Raw genomic sequence first — 6,211 nt, 5'->3', positions numbered from 1 at the left:
CATGAGCCGGAATAGATTCTTATCCCCTCAAGTTGCTTCTCTTAGATACACTATCACATGGTATGAACATAAGCAGTTGAGGTTCTCTGTCATTATTGCATGTAGGGTACACTAATGACTCAAATATGATGGACAGGAATGGGTGGAAGGGTCATTAGTACTAAAAGGATTTCTGCAGAGATAATGACAGTTGCATGTGAGTGTCCCTGTCATTGTCACCGAACTGTGAAAGGAAGAAACTACTGAGCCGAGGGACTATGGAACCACAGAGACATTCGACTTCTTTTGGTCAGGGATTCTGGCTATTCCTTTGCTGAACTTAAGTTTCATGCCATCTTTTATGCTCCTTTGAGGGGGGTAATCTGGGGTGGTACTATGTAAAATGCAGTTCTTGGGTTCTTTAATGGTCGTTTTCCTGGTCAGAATCACCAGTGGAGGTGTTAACAAGGACTTCACTCAAAAAATGGACTGGAGAGATGGCACAGTGGTTAAAGTACCTTCCTGCAAAGCCTAATGACCTGGGCTTGATTCCCAAACACCCACATAAAGCCAGATGCACAAAGTGGCACATGCATTTGGAGTTCATTTGCAGTGGCTGGAGGCTCTAGCATGCCCATTCTTTCCCCCCTCCCTCCCTCCTTGCAAATAAATAAATAAAAATATTTTTTTTAAAAAAGATGGGCAGAACATGAGTTCTCGCTTTCTCTTTTACTTCTATGTCTCACCCCTTCACTCTCTCTAAGCATTTCCTCTGAGCTCCAAGCTCTTTTCCTCACTCACCTCTAACCAGCCCTAAGGATGATTTTCTCTGGGTGACCTCTTCATCCCTCTTTAAGGCTTCCAGTCTTCCAGGTAAAGAGAAAGAGTCAGAGAATAATGGGCAGCTGGTGCATAGGTTAACTTAAGAATGACTCCAATTCCCAATGCAAGGAAGAGGGATCATGCTTACCATAACAGGTCGAAATGACAGTAATGATTGTGCAATAAATCTAGGGGTAATTTACCAATAATATGATTTCCCTACTCTCTTTTTTTCTCATTTCTAAAGTTCTAGTTTAAAAGTCCATTTAGATACTTGCAAAGACAGTAACAGTAAAGAAGCAGTAATTGAATGGGAGTTCTTGAGTGTGCTTGAATTGCCTGCATGAAAGTATAACCTTGTTCTCTGATAGTGGGTGTGACTTACATTTAAATAAATTAGATTATTTGTTCTCTTTGGCTCACGGTGATGTTATAAAAGATGATCACATTACTAAACTCTACGTGCTTAACTTTGTACCCAATAACCATGGAAATTAGATACATTTTCACAAAATGGGAATAACAGTAATAATTATTATAGGGTTCACTGATATTTTCAGAATTAATAAACATCATTCCCTTATGCATATAGAAAGAAAACACAATCCCTAAAATGTGATTTCTATAAAATTTACAAATGGAGTCTCTCTAAAATAGTTACATAGAAGAGAGGCAAACTAGGACATACACACAGGCGTGAACCACGCCTCATTACTCAGTCAGGCGTGGCTTCGCATGTGGCTATGATCACCTGCAAAGCATTGAGGAGAAGTAGAAAGATGTGTAGTCTGGAAAGTCCTCTCACAAAGCTCCTCATCACCTGATCCCCGGCATCCAGGCACGTGCTCAGGCATACCCTCTATTCCAGCAGTTTCCAAACATTGGCAGTGTTGACATTTTGGTGTGAGAGTCAAACTTGAACATTGTGGAACGTTTGCAACACAGGAAAGGCAAGAGCCGAACGAGGCAGGCTGTGGAGGACAAGAGGACCACCACCCATCCTGAACTAAAGTGCACGGCACGAGCGCACCATCCGTCCTGCAGACAGGCAGCTCACTGGTGACGGAAGCTTCCTGGGACACATCCAAGACAACACTCCGCTGTCCGTGGTGGGAGTTACGGCACCTGTGCATAACCTTGGCTCTTTTGGGTGGCTCTCTTACTGGTTCAGGTGGTGATATACCACAGGAGATGCCATCACATTACCAGAGCCGAGCTGACCTGGTTTCAAATCTCCACACATCCACTTCGTAACTGTGCCATCCTCATGCTTGGTTTGCTGCCATGTAAAGTGGAAGAGCTAGCTGTATGCACTGTTTGCCATAGCAAATGCCCTGAAGTCTGGGTGGCTTAAGCAGAAATTTATGTGCTGACAGTTCTAAAGTCTGGACGTCCCAGATCCAGGCCTAGCAGGGTTAGCTTGTGGGACGGCTGCCATCTTGCTGAATTCTCATGGCCTTCTGTTGAAGTGTGCATGCGTGGGTTCCTGTAAGGACACTTATCACGTAGGATCAGATCCTCATGCCCACACTGTTTACACCAACTCACCTGCAAATACAGGCATACAGGAGTTAGTTCTGTAGCAGTTTGTGGGACAAGATAAACAAATACATTTAGTTTATAACATCAGCTTCATAAGTCTTGATATAATTCAGTGGTTTGATACATGCCAGCCCATAGAACAGTGTCTACAATGTGGCAAGCATTGACTGTTATTTGGCTTCGTGGTTTTGTTGGTTCATTGCGGTCCCTACTGAAGTGTGGGCAGCATGAGGATCTGACACAGCACCTAATGTATGAGGCAGGTGAGGCAGGAACCAAATGGCTCTCTTCAAACAATGTCAGGAGTGATGTTGGGGGCTTGGCTCTGTTGAGGGGAGAGATGTTTCTTCATGGAGAAAGGGAAAAATGTCTGGAAACAAAAGGAAAGAGCGTTGAACATTAATTTTCTGTGCTTGACTTGATCATAATGCTGTATGACACATAAAACTTTCATAAGAGACAAGTATACGTTTATTTATTTATTTGTTTTGTTTTGTTTTGTTTTTTGAGGTAGGGTCTCACTCTGGTCCAAGCTGACCTGGAATTAACTCTGTCATCTCAGGGTGGCCTTGAACTCATGGCAATCCTCCTACCTCTGCCTCCCGAGTGCTGGGATTAAAGGCGTGTGCCATCACGCCCGGCATTTGATTTCTTTTATGGTATCTATATCTTGTCCAGGTACAAGAAAGACTGGCAGAATTCTGTTACTGAGGCACATGAATGATGAAAAGACTCTGGAAAAGACAAGTATCTCAGAGGTCACCCGCTGGTGCACTTTGGTGAATAAGGCTATTCCACTGAGAAGACTTCCGCTGGAAGCTATGTGCCTGGAAATACTGTTGTCAGTGATTTGTTGCTTTTGGAAGGAATGTCTCTATCTCAGACATGCAAAAATTCTCCCGAGTTCAATCTCAAGTTCTAAAACCTAGTGTGATTTCCAGGTTCCTCCTTTACTGAGTCAGTCAGGATGCTGGAGAAACAAGGGCCCCTGAAGACAGGGAGAGGAAGAATGGAGGGGCCATGTCTGCAGTAGGTAGGCCAGCTTTCCCAGAGCCAACTTTGGCCTGGGGCTGTGTTCTGGTTCGTGTCCCCACCTTCCACTAAAGAACATTTTGCGCTGTCACTTGCATTGTTTGAGTGGTTCTCATCCCTGCCACGTGGATCCCTCCCGACGCTCCTGCACTGAAGGCCACAGCGACGGTGGGTCCAGGGTGTGGGGTTTCCTCCTCCTTGGGCACACAGTCACCTCTGTGGCTTCAGTGGACCAGACTGAGGGGTTGAGGCCACGGGTCTGGTTGGCTTAAAACTGGGCATGTCACATAGTGAGTGTGGAGGATGGCGAATGGAGGTCCAAAAGCTAGTGCAATCCTCTCTGACTCTCCCTTTTGCAATAGGAATATTGACTTTATATCTGTCCTGTTGTGGGGCCAACTTTCCTGGTTTTACTGCATATAGTTAGAGAGGAATCTTGCCTCAGAATGAACATATCACTAATCTCACCTACATCTGATTTAGAAAGCATTTAGATGAGACTTGGGACTTACATTAGATGCTGGAATGTGCCTAAGATGCCATAGCAGTGAGAAGCAGGCCAATTCTTGTTACGCAAATGATGGGCACGAATCTGGAAGACCAGAGACCAGAATGTTACAGGGTGCATTATGACCCCCTCAACTTCATATTCCAAAATCTTAATGTATTTGGAGATAGGGCCTTCAAATAAATAACTAAAGTAAAATCACGTGGCATTTTTGGACTGTATTTCAATATGATTTTTTTTTCCTTGGAAGAAAAGGCTAGGCCACAGCAACACAGACAGACAGCAGTGACAAGAAGCACAGAGAATAACAGGTCGTCTGACAACTGCGGAGAGGGATCTCAGGAGAAATAAAACCTATCAACACTTTCATCTTCTACTTCAAGCCTCCAGAACTATGCAAAAAAAAAAAAAAAATCCTTGTTAGCCACCCACTGTGTGCTATTTAATGGTAGCCACTGAATAGAAGACTATTATTTAAAATAGCCTCTGGGTGTGGATTATTAGAGCAATACTACTGAGGACAGAGAGCTTGGCTTGTCTTAAATTTAGAGTCTTACAATGTCACTTGGGCCCTGAAGCTACTATTGATGTCCACATTATTCATGAAAACAGCCCACCAGCTTTGGGTCTTTGGTCTTCTCTCAAGACTGGGACAGAAGTCCTCAGAGGGTGCCCTGGTTTTACACTGTCATCCCCAAGTTTCTCTGCTTAGAGAACTGCATAGCAAAACAAACAAGAAACAATTTCGTCTTCCGAAGAAGCTTTGCCTCGCCTTTGTGAAAGTGTGAGGTCCTGGGAGGCTGTTTATGATTTATGACACGGCATGACAAAGCTGCCTCCAGACAGTCTTGAAGCCTCAGCTTGTTGGGGGAGGTGGTAGGATGGAGGCAAAGCCGGCCGGGAATTGGTCCAGGGAACCTGCTGCCACAGTGCTTTCCATCAATAGAACATCTCACAATTTGAAAACTCAGTTTTGGACAGGCATGGGATTATCATCTCATGGTCTGGTAGAAGAATCTAGCATTTCTTTATTTGCTATAAAGAAGAGAAACAATCCAAAAGCTGAAAAGGCAAGCAAGCCCTGGGCCTAGCCAATGCCAAAATAAACTAACTCCCATGAGGGAAGAATAACCAAGTGATTCCTTGGAGGGGGAAAGGGGTCAAGAGATTTTATGACAAGGAAGCAGAATTTGGCATTGGCTGTGAACAAGGTTTTGGCCCTTTATGGCTGGCTGGAACCAAATAAGGACAGGGATTTTCATTTTGTGGGTTATAGCAAGTTCCTCTGTTTACAGTTTAGGAAAGAGTGTTTAATTAACCCCGCTGGGGTGTATGCCTTGCAGGTAGATCGAATGGTTTTGAAGTTTTCCAGTTTTGGAAGAGTTCATAGTTGTTTATATCATTGGCTGATGAGAAGCACCCATGTGAAATAGCTGTTTTATCAGAGGCTTATCAACTGATTTCATTGTACAATTTGATAATTTTAGGGAAATTAATTATATAATTACTTCTCAATTTAGTGTTTGGTTTCTCTCACTTAGCATAATGTTTTAAAGTTCATCCGTGGTATACTTGGGATACACCATTTCTTTTAATTGAGGAATTGAGCAATTCATGATACATTTCCTTTTGTCAGAGTGAAAGACACGTAGTTGGTTCATTGTAGTGCCATCACTCTTTGGTGCCTGCCCAGGGGACTGTCTCTTTAGTAACCCACTTCTGGAAGTTGATGGGGGAAATGATATACATTTACAGTGACCCCATTTTCCCAGTTATTTCCCAAAGACCAGAGGGAGCATATTCAAATGTAACAAGAGGGATTGTTACAGACACTGCCCATGGCTTCCTACGGTTAGAGAGGAAAATAAAATTATAGTCTTGGCTTTACCATGAGGATATAAGGACTTGAAATACACATTCATTAACCTCAACCTTTCCCGATACTTCTGGGATTCTGGTTTCTACCTTATTGGTTTTTTACATCCTAACAGAACATATCTCTTCCCAATTTGCAGAGGAGAACCAAAAGAAGCAACAGCATTTTAGGTAAGCACAAAACATGGAGAGTGAAGAGGTACCTATTACCTGTTAGCCAGATAGATTGTTGAACCATTTCTCCTTTCATCACTTAGATGTCACTCAATGCATGTTAATGCCATACACTGAGGGCTCAGCTCTTCAATCTGACAGTTAAATTTTATGTCTGCAAGTTCTCTCAAGATATTTTGTTTTCCTTTCTCTATATGGCTCATGTATGCATTGAGTTCCAGTTATTCACTGTGTGAGGACTTCTAACATATATTTTGCAAAGCTGCATCATATTCTATA

Source organism: Jaculus jaculus, chromosome 12 (genome assembly GCF_020740685.1).
Source record: "Jaculus jaculus isolate mJacJac1 chromosome 12, mJacJac1.mat.Y.cur, whole genome shotgun sequence".
In the NCBI taxonomy this organism is placed as follows: Eukaryota; Metazoa; Chordata; class Mammalia; order Rodentia; family Dipodidae; genus Jaculus; species Jaculus jaculus.
This window is presented reverse-complemented; position numbering follows the sequence as displayed.